Source organism: Canis aureus, chromosome 31 (genome assembly GCF_053574225.1).
Source record: "Canis aureus isolate CA01 chromosome 31, VMU_Caureus_v.1.0, whole genome shotgun sequence".
Lineage (NCBI taxonomy): Eukaryota > Metazoa > Chordata > Mammalia > Carnivora > Canidae > Canis > Canis aureus.
The window spans coordinates 7,157,014-7,181,297 of record NC_135641.1 but is presented as its reverse complement, the minus strand read 5'-3'; the positions used below and the strand labels follow the sequence as shown (position 1 = coordinate 7,181,297).

The 24,284-nt window shown below is 40.1% G+C and overlaps 1 protein-coding gene, 1 long non-coding RNA gene and 1 pseudogene across 4 annotated transcripts in view; all 3 read right to left on the bottom strand.

The window, feature by feature from the left end:
* The window catches only part of CTNND2 (catenin delta 2), a 913,492-nt gene that overhangs the window by 824,383 nt on the left and 64,825 nt on the right, over positions 1-24,284 (bottom strand). The gene's annotated exons all lie outside the window — the stretch shown is intronic.
* Positions 6,933-23,466, bottom strand: LOC144302312 (uncharacterized). The gene is made up of 3 exons (XR_013369162.1): positions 23,140-23,466; positions 22,851-23,043; positions 6,933-7,218 (listed from the first exon to the last, which is right to left on the bottom strand). It is a non-coding gene; the product is annotated as an uncharacterized LOC144302312 (long non-coding RNA).
* On the bottom strand, positions 8,082-10,142 carry LOC144302146 (developmental pluripotency-associated protein 4 pseudogene; annotated as a pseudogene).

Below are 24,284 nucleotides of genomic sequence, written 5' to 3'. Positions count from 1 at the left end.
TTCAACTTACAATGATGCAAAAGCAGTACGGATTCAGTAGAAACCTTTGAAGTTTGCATTCCGATCTTTTCCCAAGCTAACATGATGCTGGGCAGTGGCAGTGAGCCAGTCAGGTGATCACAAAGGTCAACACCTAATACGTTGATAACCATCTGTACCCAATCAAACATTCTCCTTTTCACTTTTAGTGGAGCATTCAGTAAATTACATGAGATAGTCAAAACTTGATTATAACATAGGCTTTATGTTCAATGGTCTTGCCCAACGGAAGGGTAATGTAAGTATTCTGTGCATGTTTAAAGTAGGATAGGCTAAGTTGTGGTGTTGGGTACATGAGGCGTATTAAATGCATTTTCAACTTAGAATATCTTGAATTTTTATGATTTTTTTTATCGGGATGTGACCCCATCACAAATTGAGGAAGATCTGTATTTGATATTCAAAAAAAAGGAAAACTATAGGGATGGTAAATGAATCAGTGGTTGCCAAGGGTTTTGAGGAAGGAAAACAAAGATGACCAGTGCAACCCAGGGGATATTTTAAAGCTGTTTCTCCATTGAACTGTAATGGTGGAGACGTGATAATATGCATTTTTCAAAACCCACAGAACTTTACAGCACAAGAGGGATACTTAGTGTATGCAAAGTTTAAAACTCATTTAGGAGATGGGGGAATCTAAGAGTGGAATGCAGAATGTGACAAAGAAATCTGCCAGTGTTACAAACATGGAATCATCTCGCTGAAGGCAGTAGGGGGGGCAAAGACAGAGTGACCTAGGTAACTTTGGAAGTGAGTGCAGACTGTGGGACTAAAGGAAAACCAATTGTCTTGAAGCACTGTAATCTAGTTTGTTTTCCACAGGGCTACAGGTTAACAATTCTGCTCCTCCTGTAAATGTAAACTGTAATTGAACACTAAAGTAAATGGATGGCAGATGGGTGGGAGGATTTCTCATATTTAGAGTCGGAAGTTACACAGGGAGGAAGTAGAATGATCCATGTGCTAAAAGGGAGTAGAGTTGTAGTATGTAGTTTCATATAGATACAGATGGCTACGTATGGAAACATTTATAGATAGGTGTATATACTCAGTACCCACACAAGTACTCCTTGCCCAGTCACCAGAAAGGGTCTAACACATGGATACCCCAGGAGCAAGGAGTACACCCCATTCTCCAATAAAAGGAACCAGGGCTCTCTGGAAACATGGCTGATCCCCAGAACGGTGGCAGGGACAGTACAAGATGAGCCTGGAGCATCTTGCAGCACCAGAAAACAAAGAAGTGCTAAAAAAAACTGCCATCAATGGTCCCCAGAATTACTTCAACAGATATGGTACTGAGGTTACCAAGTCCCACGGAATGAGGATATACAACATCCAATTCAGAACCATGATCAACACAGAGAATTGATTGGAAATGCAGGAAAATGCAGACATATTCTTTAATATAGCTTTAGAATTGTTAGCCATGTGATCATTATAGATTTGTGTGTGCAAAGCCAAATGTTTCCCCTTGAGACTCAGTCTACAAATTGCATGCATCAAGACCCAGGAACAAAGGCATATGAGCATCGTCTGCACGTTCCCATGGGCTTACTTAACCAGAAGGAAACGCATGCCATGTTTTTTCTATCAAATATATATTAACACAGCCATTATTATTAGAACTGCTAAGCCTATAAATTAACTTGTATTATTCATGATTGTGTCTGAGTAGGTTATATGCTGCTTTCTACAATGGTTCTCTCCCTTACATTCCACTTTGGTACAAAAGAAAAACAGGAAATATTCCATTAGTAATAGTTGTTCCTCACAACAGATATTCTCATCAGATATAGGGTACCACGCTATATTAACATTGAGATGGGACAGCATAAGCACCGCAGTCTGAAAATCAATCCCACTCCTCTGTCCAAAGGGATTCTAGAAACATGTGGCCACTCTTCTTCCTTTTCCTACTCTATGGCACCACATTAAACATCATACATTTAAAACAAAATGTGCAGACTTACAGTTATTGGAGCATAGCAAAACATGCTTGATTCACTTATTCCCAAGCATTTACTGAACACCCGCCACCTGGCAGGTCCTGTGCCAGGAGCTGAGCACCCCTCCCCCAAACACAGAGATGGAAAACTGCGATGCTCATCAGAGTTTACGGTCCAGCGGGGCGCAGAGATAGAAACAGCAGTCACAATGCAGCACAGTAAGTACTAAGATCAATCACTGCTTAAACTAACCCTAACTTTCACTGGGAATTCTTTAATTTAGAACCGGATCCCCTCAGGACCTTTCTGAGGCTCTGGGCCTTCAAATAAGTTTCATGCCAACTGTTCTGTGGCGCTTTCCAGAGCTACCAGAAGTTGATTTCCGCTACAACTAGACATTCTTCCTTACTGTTTCCCCCTCCTGGCTGGCCTGTCCACCACTTTGGCCTCACCTGCTTTCTTTCATCCCTCTATCACAGGCACTCACACTAAGGAAAATATAAACCACCACCCTTCACAGCAAAGTCAGCAACAGGAACCAACATCTCTGCACTTCCCAAAACACAGCAACATTTCGCAAGCCTGATCACAACCCCATCATTTCCTTAGCAGAGCCAATTATTAACTATCATATTTTACAGGCTCCCCAGTTGGTTATCTGTATCCTTGGAATTGTAAGTGTTTCCATGTTCATTTGCTCTTGAATTTAGAAACATGCTGCATTGACCATTTTTACATACCACTCCCAGCAAGGTCTGGAGTAGTACTCATAACCAAGCCTGTTGATATTTCTAAGCCAAAATGTGAGCATTCACATTAAGTGGGATGAACAGGGACTATATTTAACTGTGCATCAGTCCAGGTGAGATGTGGTCCCTAATGATTTTTCCATGAACATATAAAAGAACCTTTGGTTTTCAGAGTCTCATGCATCTCCAAATCACAGGTAAGGCACTGAGAACTTGCACTCATCAGACTAGCTAGCCCTTGAACAATCAACTACACATGCCAAATCTGATACCAAGATCTCTTAAAATGATTTCATCCTTCTTCAGTTATTTACTCCATCCCACTGGAACATGGATCCATTGGACTACAGTTTATAAAGATTTCAGCAGAACTGATCTGTACTGAAATACAAAGGGTACTTTCATTACAATGTTTACATGACCAGAAGCTCAGCGGTTTCAAACTTCATTATGTGTATTTACTACAAAAGACATTGAAAGTGGAAAGGAGAGTACTGACGACTACCAATAAAACATCCAAAATGATTCAGAGGGAATTAACTCGAGCCATAATGGCCCAAGTCCATCCACTAAGAAGGGAAAGGTGTCAGAATTATCACCACTGAGACTGCTTGGGAACACTTCAATCTGTGGTTTTCATGGAAGGAAGATTCCTAGAACTTAACTCCCTGGGAGTGATACAGGTTGAGAACTGAGCTAATATTTGAATGTTTATGCAAACTGCGACAGCACAAACTTTCTGTGATATGATGGAAAATCTGGATATTTCCATGATCAGATTTTTAACTATGGCAACCTTATTTTAAGCCTCTTAATACAACTGAATTCTAAATGGGCTCTCCACTTATTCTAGCATTCCATGGAATCATATCACTTTCAAAGTGATGTAAAGTCACACAATCAAACATAAAAGATGAATCTTCAGGACAGTCTAAATTCTGAAAGTATATGTGTGTCACAATAAACTGGCAAGATTCAAACATAGTCATCTTTTCTTAGACTCTATACTGGGAAGGTTATTTCAAAAATCAAGAAACACATTCCTAATGTCATTACCTAACTCTGAACTGACTCAACCTCTTTGGATATCCTGAAAGCATGAATCTAACAAATGATAAAGAAATAAGCCATGGTAGAAATGCCTATCTAATGCCAGGGAAAAGAGGCAAAAGTACTAAGTCAGGGTAGAATCAGGCCTCCAACTGCAAGTAACATTCCATCATCACCACCAAATACTGACTTATCACCAGGTGTACACAAGGATAAAGTAAAGCTCTGTTCTATACCAACATACAGGAACGGGTCACAGCTCACTAAAGGCTCACAATTTAGTCGGGGACAACCAAAAAAAACAACTATAAACAATTAATGGCATATTTTGTCAAATACATGGTACAATCCATAACGGTTGAAGAGCTCAGGGTATGAGGGAAGTCACTGTCATACGGAAGGGAGAACTTGCATGAGTTCTCAATGGTACAGTAGAACTTAAGAAACAATACCAGCTATAAACACTGGCATTAATGATCCAGTCAATGAATCAAAGAATCAGTCCCTGAAGCAAAAAGCATGGAGACTTACAGTACCCTACTTTTTAAATATTGAGAAAATCACGTGCCCAGAAAAACTTGGCATCCTAAATGTAAGAACTGAATGTAACACCATATGCACTCAAGTGGAACTTCATATTTTTTACTATGTGAAATATATTTGCATATAATACATTATATTTTATACAGAAAATCCAAATCTAGTATCTAGCACAGTAGTTTTAAATGGTATTATGTACATTTTCTGAGCATTTGCTAAAGCTGCCATCTGAGCCATCATGTTAATTTGAGTTAAACTGCTAAGATTATGACATAAGCTTAAAAAGCAATTAAGAATAAGTATGACACTGATGATGAAAAAGAAGAAAGGCGTTTATTAAGGACGGTTGGCATTTGGGATGATACTCATAGTGTTTTCAAGGATTTACTATAGTAAATTAATTTTTAGCTTAATTTTGAAAAGCAATCTGATAAATTATAAGAAATGTCAAGCCACTGCCTGGAGCAATGTTTTGAAAATTAAATGTGCATTGCGTTAAATTTTTAAATGTGGATTACTACTTTTAACAAATGTTGATTTCTAAATTAAAATGAGCATTTTTTCATCTACTATAAAATATAATTTGCAATTACATCAATTGTGTTGTGTCAGAAAAACCATTAACTCAAAAAACAACTTCGTTTCTAACGCTTATTATAAGGCATGATTGTAATTTGGAGAGCGACCAAATTACTGGTGTGTGCATGTGGGTGTATGTATGTATGCAGGTATGCTATTGATTAAAATGAAAAGCGATGAACCTCTTAAATCAGCTAATTAAATGTCGTCATACTACTTTAAATGTGAGCCTAAAATCCTAGGATAAATTAGCCAACACCTGGAATCAGTACTTAAGGATCTATTTTTAAAGAAAGACATACTTTGTGACATGCAGTGGTGAAAATGGCTCTTCTATTTGTATCCATAACATATTTTGTATGGATCATATGAACTTTACCATAGTTTATGTTGAGTTAGATGTACTGATTATACATTAAGCCATAAGAAAGCATCCTAAAAATGAAAAGTTTACATTTAAAAGACATTACTAGAAATATATGAGGATTTTACATTCAGCCAACAAATACTTGTTGGGTTTCCTAGGAACCAACTGGGATCTGAGGCATGGAGGAAACTGAACCACTTCCTCACATAGTTTACAGAGGAGCTAAAATCTGACCTTGGCCTTCCAATTCCAAATGCCATGCTCTCTCCACCACACAACAAAGCTGCTTAATTGAGATCTGGGTAGACAGTATTAACTACAGAGAAGATAGTTAAATACTGCTTGGGGAACTTAAACACCATCTCCAGCGCTCAGTTTAATGGGTCAGCAGAATTGCTGATAGGATTTGGTTATTTCATTGCCCTCTTGATTGCACATATGAGTGCACATATGTAGCACAATGGACTGATCCTAAACTAGATTTTTCTAAAAGGCTGTCATGAAATAAGATGATTAATGACAAATAAATGTAATAGGCTATCAGAAGTTCTCTTCACATAAGTCAATACGTAAAGTAGCAAATGCTTCCATTTTGTGCATTTAAAAGCTAGATCCACCCAATTTCAATTTGCATTAGACAGGGTCGAGTCCTAGGTTTATATTATGCATTGCTTAAGTGCTAAAAAGTCAATTAAGCTTCTGATCTATTTTCATTTTGGCATTTAAAGATAAAGGGGAATAAGTATTCATGAACTCTCCCATTTCAATAATGAGAGGATCTGATTAGTAAAATCACATAGAGTTTAAGGCTTGAGGGGCACCTGGGTGGTTCAGTGGTTGAGCATCTGCCTTTGGCTCAGGTTGTGATCCCAGGGTCCTGGGATTGAGTCCCGCATCAGGCTCCCCCCAGCGACCCTGCCTCTCCCTCTGCCTATGTCTCTGCCTCTCTCTCTCTCTCTCTCTCTCTCTCTGTGTGTCTCTTATGAATAAGTAAATAAAATCTTTTTTTAAAAATTAAGGCTTGATAGCCCAACTTCTTTCTAGACACTGGATCTACAGGTAAACTGCCTGTTATGGACTGTTTGTATCTCCCAACTCTCCACTCCAAATTCATATGTTGACCCCTAACCCAGGGTAGCTGTATTTGGAGGAAAGAAAGAGGTAGGTAAGGTTAAATGAGGTCCTAAGGATGGGGCCCTGACTGAAAGGATCAGTGTCCTTAATGGAAGAGACATCAGACAGGTAGCTTGCATGTGCGTGCCTCCTCTCTCTCTCCGCTCCCATGCACTGAAGAAATACTATGTGCGGACAAAGCAAGAAGGTGGCCATCTGCTAGTCAGGAAGAAAGTCCTCACCAGGAACTGATTTGACCAGAACCTTGATCTTCCAGCCTCCAGAACTCAAAAAAATAAATTTCTGTTGTTTAAGCCCTCCAGTTTGCGGTATTTTGTTACAGCAGCCAGAGTCAACTAACACACTGCCCTTGGATGAAGAGAAGAAATTGGCAGTGTCTTAGATTAGGAACAGCATCAGACAGTGACATCCTCAGAAAGATATGTGCATGCTTTTCTGTTCCATTATCTTCCTTAAAAATCTTTAGTAAAATGGCTATCCCTATAAACTTAAAGTGCTATTGTAATGTAATAAAAGGATACGTGGTAATGTATCTCTACTTGAGGCATTTATTAGACAATGAAAGCATTACTACAATCAAATGTTCAAAACAGTCTAATGTCCCTGCCCTTGTGGAGCGTATATTCTACAAGAGAGAAATGAACACTACACACTGAAATAAACTAGTACTTTAGAAATGTCCAGCTGTGTTGGAGAAACCAAGCAGAGAAAGTGAATTGGAATTGCTGGGTGAGATGCTGCTTTCTTAAATGGAGTGGATCAAGATGTCTTCCCTGAGATCACCGGCATCTGAATAAGGATGAGACAGCACCTGAGGGGCAGGAATCAAATTAATTACATTAATTAGAACTGCAGGTCATTATCATTACTCCATGTTTGCAATCCTTGCAATTCCAGCTCTATTTCAAGTCTTAGGACTATTAGAATGTTTCTTAATTCTGTAAAAAATGTGTTCTTTAGTTTAGAGGTCAATTTGGAAATAGACCAAATCCCTTCTGTCCTCCCATAACTACAAGCCCGGAAACTATGCTGAGGCTGACATGACAGGGCCCCTATTTATTTTTCTAGGTTCCTAGTTCACATTCCCCCACTGAGCAGACACTGTAGGGATCTCTCCATCATTTATTCCTTTCCTAGTCCATTTTTCAGGGGCCATGGCTTTTGTGTTGAATTGACTTAAACACCACACTGTGACAAAACCTAGGGTAGTAAATGGTCAGCAACCCAGGTCTCAGCTAATCCAAGCAGGTCATTTCATTGACCTCAGTGAACAATACACATGTGGGCAAAACCTAAGATAGACAAATAAAGGCAAACCTGAGTATTTCTGTTTGGTGACAAGAAAAAGAAGGTTCCTTTCTGCAGTAGATGTACTTGGAAATGTGACATTCAGAATTGTTGCAATCTTTGTTTTATGATAATGGAAGATGCCTGGAATCAAGCTTCCTCTTAAAGAGGAAAAGTGAAGGCAATCACATAGACAAGTCATAGAACCCTGATCAAACCATGCTTGAAGCCCACAATACCTGCAGACTTTTCAAATAAGTCAAACAATAAATTGCTATGATCACTCAATTCTGAGTGGAATTTTTTTCCTGCTTTATAGGGCCAAAGCAACCTGATCTGTCATCTCCCCACCGCAAAACAAAACAAAACAAAGCAAAACACACACACACACAAAAACAAAACAAAACAAAACACTTAAAAGTACATACACACTCAGATATGGGCTTTAATAAAACCCTACAATTGGGCTTTTTCAGAATTTATTTTTTTTAACATTTTTAACATTTATTGAGGATTCCTGCCCAAATCTGTCCATATCCTAATGGTTACAAACTTTCTAACTCTACTACTCCTTCCAGTACATTAGAGAGGGGGAAAAATTTTTCATAATCTCCAAATCCACAACAATAAAACAATGTTGGAAACTGCCATAAGAACACGAGTGAAAAAAAAATCTTTTCTAAGAACTGCAGGACTATAAATTTAGGAAGGACACAAAAAATTATAAATGAATCAAACTCATCAAATTATATACATTAAACGTATAGCTTTTTTTTAATGTTACTCATACTTCATTTGAGTGGTTTTAAAAAAAGAATCATGCCAAAGAAAACCATGATTTTTAGCTTAATTCTGAGTTAAGAATATTAAGAATTTGCCCACAATGCATATGGCCTCCTATATACAATAGATGATTTTATATACAATTTAAAATCCAATACATTATGAATTTATGATTCAGAAGTACCCTTAAATATTTTTAAGCAGTAGAAACACACATGATAGTTACAAGTAAAAATAATACCCGCAAAGTGTTCCATATTATTATCCCAGAGACACCATAGAGGTCTCAGGTTATTAAGAAAACATCAAAAAATGTTTTCTATATTAAGAGTATGTTTTTGGGAGTGGGAAAGAATAACAGCTTTCCCTTTGGTTTAAAATACTCAACAGCCTGAAGTCACGAACCTAAGAAGGTGTAGCGGTCTCTGGAGGAGTTGGAATTGCAGAGAAATCCAGTGTGGAAGCACACCTGTACTTTCCACTCCACCCCCCACCCCCAAACCCTCTGCTAGGCGAGGCTCAGGTTCCCACTTTAAAAGAAGTTAAGGTCACTTCTATTTCAGAAGGGTAAACGTTTGGTAGCATGAATGACTTTTTCTTCTTATTAAATAGAAGAAATGGTAATTTCTGAAATGCTCTTCCAATTTAAAATCTAAGAGCTCCTGCATCTCAACCCATGAAGCCACAGGCCCCAGTGGAGGTTGGAGGGTAACATCTGTAATGCACTAGCCTGTGTCCCTGTAAGCAGGCAGCATGGAGGGTGTGAGCAGCCTACAGTCCGGCCATCAGTGTCACCACGGAGTTGACTGTAGTTCTCTTTGTACCATTGATTATAATCACAGCTGTGTCCCTTTTCCTGCTATTGAAAGCTCATTGGAGGCTTTTCATTAACACCTTATTCCTGCGAACACATTTGGGACACAGCATATTGTCCTCCAGCTGTGGGGGTGGAAAGTTACAAGCGGGGAGCAAGAAGAGGGCGCATACTCTCCCCCGCTTTTCAGGCACCCAGGTTTGTCCTGCATGAAATTGCAGGTGAACCCAACCTTCTGTGCCTGCAGGCATACTTCTCCCATGGACCACACACCACTTGGCACCATGGGCCTCCTGTGGCGATGCCACTGTCTCCATCTTCCCAGCCCTGGCTGCAATTCTGGACCAGGAGGCAAACATGGAATCTGGGGCCAAAGTGGTCACAACAACAGTATTGACCACCTCCAGGAGAGCATCAGACCCCTCAGGAGGGGCAGCCACTTCAGGAGGGTAGGTTCCATCAGAAGGTATCTTTGTTCCAGGACTTTCCAGAGACATTTCCCCCTTGTCCATCATCAACCTTCTTTGTGTCTGGGTGAGAATCTTGGGCTCCTCTGAGGTGACAGGAAAGTTCTTCTTTTGATCTGGGTAAGCATATTCGCAGGTTCGCTTATATACATCTAATTTCTGGCCTTTGGTGCTCAGCTGGAGTTCTTGGCACCAGGCCCACAGGATGTCTTGGTGAAGCAAGTTGGCTGGTGGTAGTTTCAAAGGTAATGGAGGAACTGGGATTTCTTTCGAATTCTTACTCTTGTACTCTCTTGTTCCGTCTTTTCTGAACAGGAAGCTTTGCCTTCTTTTATAGATCTCTTCCGTTTGGTCCCACTTGCTGAGGTTCCTGGTAACTTTGGTTCACCATACGCCTGCTGTTTCTCTTTGGCTTCTTCCAATACAGGTTGGGATTGGCCAGCCAGATAGTCCCCCTCCCCCCCACTTTGTGGAGCCCTTTTTGCCTTTTGCTTTCTCCATATCCAAAGAGAAGTCAAGGTTGACAAAAAGTCTTACTCCTGAAATCCAAAATCTCATTTGTACTACATTCTTCTAGAATAAAATGAAATAGCATAGCTCTGCCTTAGCCACCCAAACCCTGGAATGTCATTACAATCTGAAGTATCTTCTTTAATTTATCATTTTAATAGCCTGAATAACTCTCATCCACTACCACTTGTTATGGAAGTCTATTCAACTATTTCTACTATTAATTGGGTCTTGTATGAACTGGCATGCATTTTCAAATACTTCCCTAGCAACTGATATTTTTGGTGGTACATAAACCTCATCTTATGTCAGCATCCACTTTGTAGAACAGTCCACATGTGTTTTAAAGCAAACATTTAAATAAGTGTTTTAATCAAAATGTTAAGAAGGCTTTCAAATGAAGCTGTAATTTGCACGCTTTCCTGCATGTCACTGATGGGCACACTTATTCACTGCTCCAGGTAAATCCCATAATAATTTGAATAATTATTTGAGAAGTATAATCTATTACAGCTATGACAAAATGGCTATTTGTGCTATTTTTATAATTTTTAGATTTTTTAAAATTTATGCTTGCTATGTACCTGACATATATTCGCATCACCTATGTATTTTATTTATCTTGTGTATCTACAATCCCAGCATATGCCATTTTAACACTGATGAAAGTCAAATATTTCAAAGTTCAATTAGGTGCTATCTAAAACATTTAAAATTGTGCCAATGAAAAAAATAAAATAAAATAAAATTATGCCAATGCAAATTTTAAAATGTGAGTAAAATGTGTAAAATGTGTCTATACGTTGAAACAGAATGCATTTCTGTGTATCTACAGAGAACAACCAGAAATTTCATACATAGGAGCAAAGACATCTTGACATTGCAGAACACTTGAGTTCCCAGTGGACATGCATTTAATTAAAAGACGTGGTAGGGACGCTGGGTAGCTCAGCGGTTGGGCGCCTGCCTTCGGCTCAGGGCTTGATCCTGGAGTCCCGGGATCAAGTCCCACATCAGGCTCCCTGCATGGAGCCTGCTTCTCCCTCTGCCTGTGTCTCTGCCTCTGTGTCTCTCATTAATAAATAAATAAAATCTTTAAAGTAAATAAAAAAGACATGGTAGACAACGGTAGTTCAAGTCCACATGGTGAGATATTGCTGATAGATGTAGTAACACTATAATGGATGGCTAATGTAAATAGTTCTATGACAGGCAGATCCTTCTAAAATTTATCTTAAAGTTTGCAAGCAGTAGTGACAGCACCTAGGCTCATGGGATGGAGAACTACATCGTACATGTGAAAAAGCAAAATGAATGGCACCTGGCCAGGTGGAAAGAGGAAGCTACACAGCAAATGATGAGCTATTGCTGGTTGAGGCTAAGCTACTTTGAATCATATCCAAGATGCAGTTTTAATGGGCAAATGTCAAGGATCTTGCTAGAAATCCCCAGGTCTCATTCTAAAGAGGACTCTGCAATGCAGCCCAAATATAGAGTTTTCTCTACTTGATCAAAATAAAATAAAATATCAAATGAAAGTATAGTAGCAATATTACTATAATTTTGGTTGTAAGATTACAATGGAGATTGAGATTTAAGATTTCTAAACAAGGTAAGTGAGTTGGTATTTCCATTATTGAGATCAACTAGAGCTAAGCTATAATTGACCAGGGCAGATTTAACAGCAGATTTAGATTATAACAAGTAAATACTATTTGAGAACTTACTTTTAAGCTCTTCTCTCATTTTGTAGGATTTTCATTAATGAGAATTTTGTGGATGCCAAGATCCTACTTGCTAAAGGAATTATGCCTGCAAGTTATATATAAAAACCCAAATCCCTACAAAACGAACGTTCATTAAGACAGGGCAGACATCATTAAGGAGTGACATACAGCCAGATGTAGAAATGACATGAACACTGCCATGAACAAAATGAAAATGAAAAAGAAATTTAATTCAAAACCATAAAAAATGTGAAGTTTCTGTACCTATGAATCAAAATTAACATTAAATATTAATTAAAACCAAATCAAATATGCCATTCAGGTAACAGGGCTTGTGCCAGCAATCTGTTAATACTTACACAGTATTGTAATACTGTAACTATATGTATGTATACTATGTATACATACATATAATTATGTATGTATGTATATATAATTATATATACATATATGTATATATAATTATATAGTATACATACATGTATACTATAATGCTCCCTGGGCATTTCAGCAAAAGCAGGTCTTCTAAGGAGAGCAGCTGAAAAGAGCTGCCATCAGCCTCCTCCAAGACTAGCTAAGAGGTGAGGTGTCTGGTCCTAACTTTGGGAGAGCAGAGAAGAAGTCTCCTCTCCGACCCCCCAGGCCACTGATGGGGTCTCCAAGATAGCCATTGAGATACAAGGGAGTGTCTGGGAGGAAGAGGGATAGCTTCTCATTGCACCTGTTGGCCAGTTGAGCTGCAAGACCCTGAGTCCACCCTGGTACTCACATACAGAGTGCTCTGAGGGCCTGTCTAGTGTCCCTGGACCTGGGGGCTGGCACATGTCTGAAGAAATCTGAAAACATATACAGCATGGGGCAGCCATCATGGGCAGGGTAAGGAAAGAGGGCAAGGAGAGATTAAGTCTGGTCATCCTTTCTTTGCTAAGAAAAGTAAGTGTGAAGTTCCCATCAGCTACCTGGAGAAAACAAAAGTTAGCCTGAGCCTTTCGGTGGCATCCTTGCCCCATAGGGTAGAGCGCTGAGGCAAGGAGATTACAGAAACAAGATATGGTCAGGGGTCTTCTGTGCACAGGACCAGCTTAAAGACAGGAGAGAATTTCAGGAGTTTATGAGTGTGTCACCCATGAAAGCTACAGGGATCAGGGGTTCATGCACAACTAGCATTTGGGACCTGCCATATTAGAGCCCCACAGCTGGCTGAATTAGTACAACCACTCTGCCCCTAAGTGGCTCAGCAGAAGCCGAGAGCACAAAGTGAGGACAGCAGACAGCCAGCTAGGCTGCTGATTCACCAACACAACTCCATCCCACTGGTCAGGGTGGGGGCAGCTTTGACCTGTAGCTATGATGGAAATTCAGAATCAAGCTGGACTTGGAGCATGAAAATTGTGTGTGGTTATTAAAATCAGACAGCTTCTCTATCTGAAAGAGACCAGGAGTGGAGACTGCTAGGTCTCCACGGAAACGTTAGGGGATTCCACAGGACCTGCTGGAAGGCAGAGGCTATCGAAGGCACTCGCCCTGACCTTGGGGATGTGGGCACGTTCACTTCAGAGGATACTATGATTCAGCTCAAACAGGACTAGGGCCTTATGTAGCACAGCAGAGGAAAGATGTTCTTTATGCTTAAAAATACTACTACAAAATAAGAATATTAATGTTGGAAAGAAGCACATAATCTGAACTCAGAAATTGAGGACAACAGACTAAACTAAAACTTCATTAAAAAAAAATTTCGGGAGAGTTTCAAAATTTGATTAAGGGAAGGTATATATTATGGGACTTTCTTTTTTCCACTTCTCCTTCATCCGGTATCAAAACCATACATTACATTTCCTTCCAGAGGATAAGAACATCATGAGTTTGCTGGGTGATCATGGTTCTTAAACACATGCTGGCTAATTAAACATGGAAATCAATTAATGATGAAAAGGCAGGAGGGAGGGAAGAATGGATAGATGAAAATAAGGAAATGTATTGTTTATGATGGGTCTAGACATTATGGCAAGGGCTTCAGCATTAATACAGGGATGCCTATGAATTCATTAATTCACTAACTAAATGTATTAATTCCTTCAACTATGTATGAGTCCATGAGCCAGTGTTTAATTCCCACAGCCAGAAAGGGGGCACAGGGCGGGAATCTCATCTGAAGCAAGCCAACTGGCTGCAGTGTCTGCATTCCTAACCTCTAAGTCTGTTAGGTTGAAGTAGCAATAAGGTACTGGCAACAGGTTGTACTGGAATAAGCAAGTCTAAGAAAATAAGAATGTACCAAAGAATGTGTGTGCATGTGTGTGTGTCACAGGCATTAGAAAAAGAAAGCTCATATGAGCCAACTGAAACTAAGCCTCAACTATGAGTCAACTTACAAATGAAGGTGCCAGGTACTTGATAAAGCAGGTAACTGTAGATGAGGATATAAGCAGAGGGAAGGAGATACAATTTGCTTCCAAGACCTATTTTTCTTTTTAGAACCTTTTCAGAGGCTTATAAATAAGCTTAATAAGTTTTTTTCTTTCCTCATAGACTATCGGTTCCTTGTGGGGAAGGGCTGCGCATTTCTCTGAGATCCTACTTCAATGTCTGTACAATAGGAGTTCAATAAATATTTAATTCAAAGTGCTAAACCAGGCTTTGTGAATAGGAGAGAGAGGAAAAAAAGGAATATAGATTTTAAAAGAAACCAAAATCTGTCTCTATTTTCTTAATGGAAGAAAAATAACTGCAAAACCTCAAGTACTTTCCTTTCCTGATACTTCTGCTCACCAACCAGGAGTGTTCAGAGTTCTGTAGCTGTGAGGCAGCAACTAATAAATGTTTACTGTGTTCTTCTCCATTAAAGTCTTCCTGAAGATGTACTGAGGCGTGGGGAGAGGTGAAGCAAAGAATTCAAAAGGAAGGGTGTCTTGGTGGCTCAGCTGGTTAAGTGCCCAACTCTTGATTTCAGCTCAGGTCATGATCTCAGGTCCTGCTTTGGGCTCTGTACTCAGCAGGGAGTCTGTTTCTCTCTCCCTCTTTCTCACTCTCCCTACCTCCTGTCTGTCCCCCCTGCTCATGCACGCACACTCTCTCTCTCAAATAAATAAATAAATCCTTAAAAAAATTCCAAGGATTCTCCTTGTTTCTTAGGGACTTTGGGTGTATCCATGTAACCTACTGGCCACAGTTTTTATCACAATACAATAAATATATTTTGAATAATTTAACTATAAAAACGACAAAGAAAAATATTAGAATGAGGTCTCAGATGTGCCCACACATGCCAGCAAAAAAAAAAAAAAAAAATATATATATATATATATATATATATATATAATAGGAGATATATATATATATATATATCTCCTATTTCCCTACAACTAGCTTTATTATCCCAAGCTGGAGCCATCAGTTGGTGGAAAATTAAATTTTATGGTAATGAGGTAACTCTAGCCAGATTAAATAATTTAAACAGCTGAATGCAGTCTTTACCCGTATGCCTATGAATCAATGCTCAGAATTTTCAGGGTCTGGCCTTCCTCTCTTCCTCCTCAAGGTGCTGCCCAATTGGTATGTGAGCCGAGTGCAATGACAGGGACATGGACTCTTGGAATGCTCTGGCAGTCCCTGTTCTGGACTGTTCCACAGCTGGAGGGCTGCAGGACTGCTGGTGCTCTCCCTCGGCATCCTGTCAAGGCTTGCTCCAGAAGCTGGAGCCTGGGGACACCTCACAGTGTCTTCTCAGTCTTCATAGGAAGGGTCAAATCAGCTTCCCTGCAGACTCAAGTGAGTCAACAGGTGTCTAATCCTCTTGAGGTCTGGATCCAGAACAGAACAATCTCTGCTGCCTCCTGGATTGTCCAGCCCCTTTTGCCTGGCCTTGGCATCGTCTTCAGCAAACTGTCTAGGAAGAGTCTCAACAGACTCCTGGGCTCTGTCGTGGCAGTTTCGGACTTGCGCCCTGCTCTGGGGATCTCACAGTGGCATGGGAGAGCTATAAATAAGGCTGCACTCTGAAAAAATCCTCACAATTTACTTTGACGAGACTGTTCTGGGTAGCATGCAGTGCTTCTTTTATTGCTAAATAAAGAAGCCTCAGTAGGCCTCAGCCTTTGGCTTTCTCCTTCATTTTTCTAATATGTGTTCTCTTTCAGAACTTATGGTAGGAAGAGGAGACACAGGGCCACATGTCTGGCTGCTCGCTCCCCCTATTTTTGCCTCACCTCTTTCCTACACCCACAGAGGCAGGATTGTGAGCTCCCACCTTCTCATCTGATCTAGACACAGATATGAAACTCTATAGTCTAATCTGTCTGTCCTGGTTATTGATATGTCACAGGGGATTAAAAACATGGAAAACCCTTTTATATCTATGCATGCCATGGCATTCATGGCTCTGTCATGCTAGAAGGTCAAGAAAGCCAACTCGAAAATCAAAACAGACTCTCCATGCTGGGTGACATCTAGTATCTCCTTCCCTGGAACTATAAATCTTATGGCCCAACCAGAGGGAAAATAGTGGAATGGAACAAGTCTACAGGTAGAAATTAAAATGCATTGGGGAGCCTGGTGGGCTCAGTCAGTTAAGCATCTGACTTCTTGGGGATCCCTGGGTGGCACAGCGGTTTAGTGCCTGTCTTTGGCCCAGGGCGCGATCCTGGAGACCCAGGATCGAATCCCATGTCGAGCTCCCTGCATGGAGCCTGCTTCTCCCTCTGCCTATGTCTCTGCCTCTCTCTCTCTCTCTCTCTCTCTCTCTCTCTGTGTGACTATCATAAATAAATAAAAATTAAAAAAAAAAAAACATCTGACTTCTTATTTCACCTGAGGTTGTGATCTCACAGGTCGGGAGACTGAGCACTGTGTGCTTAATTAAGATTCTCTCTCTTCCTCTCCCTATGACCTTCCTCCCCCCAAATAAAAAAAAAAAGTTAAAGAAATTAAACAACTTTTGTATTTGCAAAATATTATATATATGACATTCACTTCTCTCTCAAAATTGACAGCACAGCCTATACTTACAAACACTGTGGTAAATTAATATAAGGACACCAATCCCAAATAAGATGTGCTCATAAAGGGTTTCAGATATTCAAATAAAATTCTCTTGGTCTTCTACTCTAGATATGGAATTTACTTTCTCAATTTACAGAACTGCTCCTATTTGTATTTTTTTCTATATGGCCTGTAAATCAATGTACTCCTCTGATATAAAGCGTTCTGTGAATGGGGCATTCACTAAGATAGTTGTTGGATTTCTATCAATCAAGTCAATACTCAAAACTTCAGGCATTGTATGAAGTGGGTTTTAAAAGATGTTCACTCTCTGAACTTGCACTAAATGCCAGGTTCAGTTCATTCACAAGCTATTTGGCAATAACTGACAGCCTCAGGACTATCACAGTAACAGAAATTATCCTCCATGGTAAATTAAGCTTTCAGAGGGATTTACAGTTAACCACCATTTATTGAGCAAAATACTAATGTCTGTGATAGTCTCTAACAATGTTTATTCCCCCACAGGTTACAAAAATAAAAATTTCTACTTGTACCTTTAATTCCTATGAATTTTTTTCTGGGTAATATAATTTTGGCTAGTTGTCAAAATACTGTCTCTATTATTTTCTATTGATTTTTTTAAAAACATGTAACATATAAACTAAAGGCCTAAAATTCATTCGTTAATGGTTTCCTTTGTTGGGCAGAAACCTTTTAGATAGTGACACTGTCCCACATGTTTATTTTTACTTTTGTTGCATGTGTTTTTGGTGTCACATGCAATAAGTTATTGCCAAATCAACATCAAAAAGCTTCTTTCCTGGGACACCTGGGTGGCTCAGCGGCTGAGCGCCTGCCTTCGGCTCAGGGCATGATTCCAGAGTCCCAGGATCGAGTCCCACATCGGGCTCCCTGCATGGAGCCTGCTTCTCCCTCTGCCTATGTCTCTGTTTCTCTCTGTCTCTCATGAATAAATAAATAAAATCTTAAAAAAAAAAAAAAAGCTTCTTCCCTATGTTTTCTCCTAGGAGTTTTACAGTTTTTTTTTTTTAAAGATTTTATTTATTTATTCATGAGAGACACAGAGAGAGAGAGAAAGAGAGAGAGGCAGAGACACAGGCAGAGGAGGAGCAGGCTCCATGCGGGGAGCCCGACACGGGACTCCATCCCAGGACTCCAGGATCATGCCATGGGCCGAAGGCAAGCACCAAACCACTGAGCCACCCAGGGATCCCCAGTTTCAGGTTTTAAATTCAAGTCTTTAATCCATTTGAATTGATCTTTTCATAGGGTATAAGACAAGGTTAAATTTCATTCTTTTTCATACAGAGATTCAATTTTCCCATCACCTGTTATTGAAGAGACTACCCTTTGCCCATTGTGTATTCCTGACACTTTTGTCAGAGACAGTTGACTTTCTAAGTGTCAGTTTATTTCTGGGCTATTTTGTTCCATTGCTCTATTTGTTTCTATGACAGTTCCATACTGTTCTGATTACTATAGTTTTGTAATAAAGTTTGAAATCAGGTAATGTGATACCTCCTTCTTTTGTCTTCTTTCTCAAGATTGCTTTGGCTGTTCAGAATCTTTTGTGGTCCTACACAAATTTCAAGATTTTTTTCCCTGTGTTTGCAAAAATGCTACTGGGATTTTTATAGAGACTGCACTGAAACTGTACATCACTTTGGATAATGTGGACATTTAACAATATTAATTTAATCACAGTGATTGATCTATGGAAGCTTTTCCATAAATCATGGCTCCTTTATAGATCCCAATTCAGTAGCAAAGAGTCAGTTAAATTCTATTTTCACTTAAATACAACTTTAAACAAGCCAAGTAACCCCCAATAAGAAAACAACAACTCAAGTTTACTAAGAGTGAACTAATAGTTTTTCCTCAGTAGGAAGGATTTCTCATTCTTTAAGTAATGATATACATATTACTGATAAAGCCCACTCATGTAGTACCTAATGCATACCAGTACTATATTAAATGCTTTAAATTTATCATTTTATGTAAACCTCCAAAACTAGCAAATAGGATGGCACTGCAATCTCCATTTGAAAGAGAAGGAATGAGTCTCAGAGATGTGTAGCAATCGGTAGAAAGAGATTATGAATAAAATCATACCTTGACCTCTATGTGATACCTCTTCCATTAAGTTCCTAATAACAGTCTAGGTCTGTATTTCTAACACCATGTTTGGGGAGGAGGTCATAAATTATGATACAATTTGAAATAAAAAGAAATTTGGCTGAGAACAAATTCTGGTGATGTGATAAAAAAAGATAAATAGTGTATGATTTTCATATTCTTCAAAGCAACTTATTTTAGGATAAAAAATTATAATCTAACAAAAGATTCATACAATACCTGGTTTGTGTAACAAATGATTAATTTCAACTAGTATGTGGCCTCTATGATGGGCTCCACACCCTAGTATTCATTCCTTCCCTATGAATAACTTCCCTCTTAAGTAACAACCAGCAACATGAGGTGCCTGGGTGGCTCAGCAGTTAAGCATCTGCCTTCAGCTTGGGTCATGATCCAGGGTCCTGGGATTAAGCCCTGCTCAACAGGGAATCTGCTTCTCCCTCTTCCTCTGCCCTTTCCCCTGTTCATGCTCTACCTCTCATTAATTAATTAATTAAAAAAAAAACCTGGCAACATGGATAGGATGTCATTTCCATGAGTAGGCTAAAGATTGTGAACTTGTATTGCTAGTAGACTCTCTATTGTTTCTTTGCTTGCACACAGTGATGAAGCAAGCTGCCATACTGAAGAGGCCAACATGGCAAGAAACTAAGGGAAGTCACTGGCCAAAAGCCAATGAGGATATGAAAACCTCAGTTTGATACTGGCAAGGAACTCCATGCTATGAAGACCTACTGATTGAGAATGGATGTGTTGTATTCTTCCCCACTCAACCCTTCAGATGAGACCACAGATCATGATTCGGGCCTTGTGAAAGACTATGAAACAGAGGGCCCATCTGAGCCATGCCCAATTTCTTACCCATAGAAACTAGAAGATGATGAATGTATACTGCTGTAAGCTTCTAAGTTTTACATTTTGTTATAAAACAACAAATAATGATACATACAATATTACTGTTAAAATAATTCAATTATTCTAACTACTGATAATTATATTTAATTTTAATTTCCTTGAATCCATATCCTGAGCATAATTTTAATACTTATATCAACAATTCAAATATATATTTAACTAAATTAATGGGGATTATGTTCAGAAGTAAAACACTAACTAATAAGAGAAGGATCAAAGAGCCACACATGGTGAAGATTTCAAACTCTGGTGCTTAGTGTCCTCCAAAAGGAAGATGAAAAGATCAAATTAAGGAAAACCACTAATGAAGCATGCAATTTTCCCCAATTACTGAATTTTTTAGTTCAGGGTGAGTTACATTAGGAAGATTACTATAGCCAGTCAGGAATTCTATTGACTTAACTTTGTTCTCAAATATTTTCAAAGAAAGTATCTCATTATTTATTTTTTAGCTTATTTCTAAAGCATTTCAGCCATGGTTATGGAAACACAAGTAGCCTACCCAAATTATTAATCACGAGGATACTTCCATATCTGAGGAGAATAAAAATGAAAGTGTAAATATCAGCCATTGTAAAACCACTGCACTTTTTTTTTCTGTCATACGATTCATCTTCATTAACCAAATTAAAGTTATATATTTACATGATAAAAATTTTGTAAGGTAGAAGAGCACTTTCGTACCAGTGATAAATCTGGATGAAGGCATAATTCATGATAAAGGATAAAAAGGTTTCTAAGGCTACTTGGTACCACTTCAGTGCCATACTATATGACGCTACTTCAAAAATAAAATCTTTGGTAGAAATTAGGAATGACATCCAGGGAAATGCTTATATGGAAAATGTAATACACCATGTGAGGCACTTCTAAACACTAAATTCCAAAGATTATATTGCTACACTCTGTCACCAGCATCCTCATCACAGTTATCTTTATGAGTATGGATACACATGAGCGTAAAGTTAAACAAAATGGAATAAAGCCAGTTTTGTACTCTTAAGCATTTTTCACAATAACATCAATAGCAAAATAATAAAAATAGTACTAGCAATTTAAATAAATTTTGGTATCATCAAAAAGAAAATTACTGAGCCATCAAGCATTTTTGTTCCAACCTGGATACTCAGCAGAACAAGCTAAATGCAGAGTCCTTCTATTTGACACATTGACAGAAAGGCATTAGTGAGTTTTTTTGTTTGTATTGTTTGACTGTCTGCCTGCTTTAGATAATTAATTGGAAGTTATAATTATTATCTCTAAGTACAGCACGTAGGACTAAATGGTTTAAATAATTCTTCAAATGATGAATTTTTAAAACACTGATTTTGTTGATAGAGAAGTGCAGGAAAGATATTTATAGCTGCTGCATCAGGGAAGTATAAAATGTGTCAGGTTAGCTTGGTGGAGGGTTCAGAACAGATAAAGAAGGGAAAGCAGCTATGTTACTTCAAGGAAGAAGTTATGCTGCCCCCCTACACAGGGGAAAGGGGGGGTGCTCAGATGGTAAATACATTTCACTGTCAGTTTTAATAGTCTTACAAGGTATGTATAATGTCACAATTATATAGAGACAGAGAATTCTAGAAAACTTATCTCTGGAATTTCGTAAAATCTATTTATAAATATTGATACAATTTTTTTAAATTAAAAATATTTTTAGATAGATGCTCTTGTCACCAGGTCCCTCGGGATCCATCCAGACTCAAATGGAAATGAGTTATACATAAATACTGCTTCTGTCAATGGGAAGTCACTCCATAAATGTCCTTAGCACCACAGTTAAAAATTCAGTCAATAGGCATACAACGCAGCCCTCAGCGTCACTCCTGTGAAAAACACAGGAAGCAAAAGCACTGCAGGAAGGTGAGCAAATGCTTTCGCTCCAGGTTGGATGGGAGGGTGACAGGTGGCAGTAGTAGAAACAAAAAGTGTCTCTCTTGAGGAGGAGGAGAAGAGATAACCCTCTATCCTACCATCTGCACGAAGCAGATGATGAAAAAGCATTTGACCAAATTCAACATCATTAATAAAAACCTTCTGCAGACTAGTAATAGAGGGGAACAATCTCAATCTGACAAAGATGATCTAGAAATAGCTTACAGCTAAAATCGGTCTTAATAATTAACCACTTGATGATTTCTCCTAAGAGTGAATGTACAGTAAGAATGTACAGTCTTGCCACTTTTATTTAACATAGTGCTGGACAGTCTAGCTAGTAAAATAAAGAAGGAAAATAAATAAAGGATACATTGTTCCAAAAGACAGAAATGAAACAGTAATAATTCACAGACAGCACAACTGGTTATGTACTGATTCCCAAAGAAACTCCATAAAACTTACTAGAACTAGTAAGTTGCCTTATAAAAAGAGCAGGACTCTGCTTAATACAGAAAAAAAATATATATATATGTTTATTTGCAATTAACAATTGCAAATTGAAATTTAAAATTCCATTCATAATAGCAAAACATATTAAATATGTGGGGATAAATGTCATAAAAATAGTTTTAACATTTATGCAGTAAAAATTATAAAGTAATAACATGGGAAATTTTTTAAAAGGTATAGTTTTTTTCAAGGATTGGAAGACACAAATTACACATCTCCAAATTAATCTTTAAATTCAAAAAATAAAAATAAATAAATAAATGTAATGCAATTTCAGCATTAAACGTTCTACAGCATGGCTGTAGAAATTGACAGGTTAACGCTAAATTTTGCATGGTAAAGGGTAGGACTAAGATTACTAAAAACATTTTTTTGAAAAAGAAGAGTAAAGTTGGAGGACTTACACTACCTCATTCAACACCTGGGGTGAAGCTAGAGTAATCGAGACCCTGTCTTTCGGACCTAGGAAGTGAAACAGAGGATGAGTGAGTAGAAGAGAATTCAGAAATACGTCCACTCATATATGTGGGTCCGTTGCTTTTTGACAACTGTGCAGGCATCATTCAGTGGCCACAGGAAAATCTTCTCAACAACGGATAATCCTGAAACCAGACATATTAAACATAAGCATAAGAAGAATCTCACATCATATACAAAACATGGACTTAAAGGGATCAGACATCCACTGTAAAACTTACAGCGTAAAAGTCCTAGAAGAAAATATGAGAGAAAGTCTTCATAGCCCTGAGTCGGGCAAAGATCTCACACAAATGACACAAAAGGTATGAATGAGTCAGTGAGGAGAAAAATCGAAAAAAACAGAACATCATTAAAATATGAATGTTTCCCTCTGAGATACACCGTCGAGAAACTGAAGGGACAAGCCCCGGGTCGGGAGCAGCTGTCGCCCAAATGCGTAACTGAGGGAAGCTGGTACCCGGGAGGCAGCAGCTCCCATGCGGGGCCGAGCAGCGCGGCGGCGAACCCCGAACCGACACCCGCCGCGGCGCAGTCCCCGCCACTCGGGACCTACTACAGCGGACGGAACAGGAACGCGCTGAAGCCGCGGGGGCTGCGCAGGACGGGCCGGCCGAGGCCTCCGCAGCCGAGGCGGGAAGCGACACGTGCACGGCAACGCTGCCAGTCTCGTGGCTTCAAAAAAAATCCAAACACACGCATGCGATCCCCGAATCCCGCTCCTGGCCTCGGTCTGCCCAAGACGCGACAGCGGGTGGCAACGGACATTCGCGGCCACGGTCCCCACCACGGCCCACCATGGCGGCGGCGCCCCAGCCCCGAAGCCGCCGACGAGGGACCAAGGGGGCGCGAGTCCGGCGTCTGCCCTGCGTCGGCCCCGCTCAGCGCGGGCCGCGGCCACAGAAGGTCTCGCGGCGCGAGGCTCCTACACGCCAGGCTGAGGGGGCCGGGGGGGCGGGCGGGCGAGGAGGGAAGACCGAGGGCAGGGAGGCCTGGGGTACAGCGACGCCGGACCGCCCCAGCCGGCACCGGCCCAGGGCCCGCGCCGAGGCCCAGACGCGCCTCAGCGACGCGCCGCGGCACCACCGCCTTCCGCCTTCCGGAGCCGGGCCCTGCCGCGCGCTCCACCTGCCGCCCCGGGACGCGCGAGGCCCGAGCCGCCGGCTGTGCGGCGTCACCCCCGGAAACCGGGCCACACGTCCCCGCCGGGCCTGGCTGACGCGGCTGCACGAGCTGCGGAGCCTGCGCGGAGCCTGCGTGGAGCCTGCGGGGCTGCGGGGCTGCGGGGCTGCGGGCCGGGCGCCGGGAGCGACCCGTTGTCACCACGCGGAACAGCCCCCGGGCTCCCCCGCCCGACATCAGAACG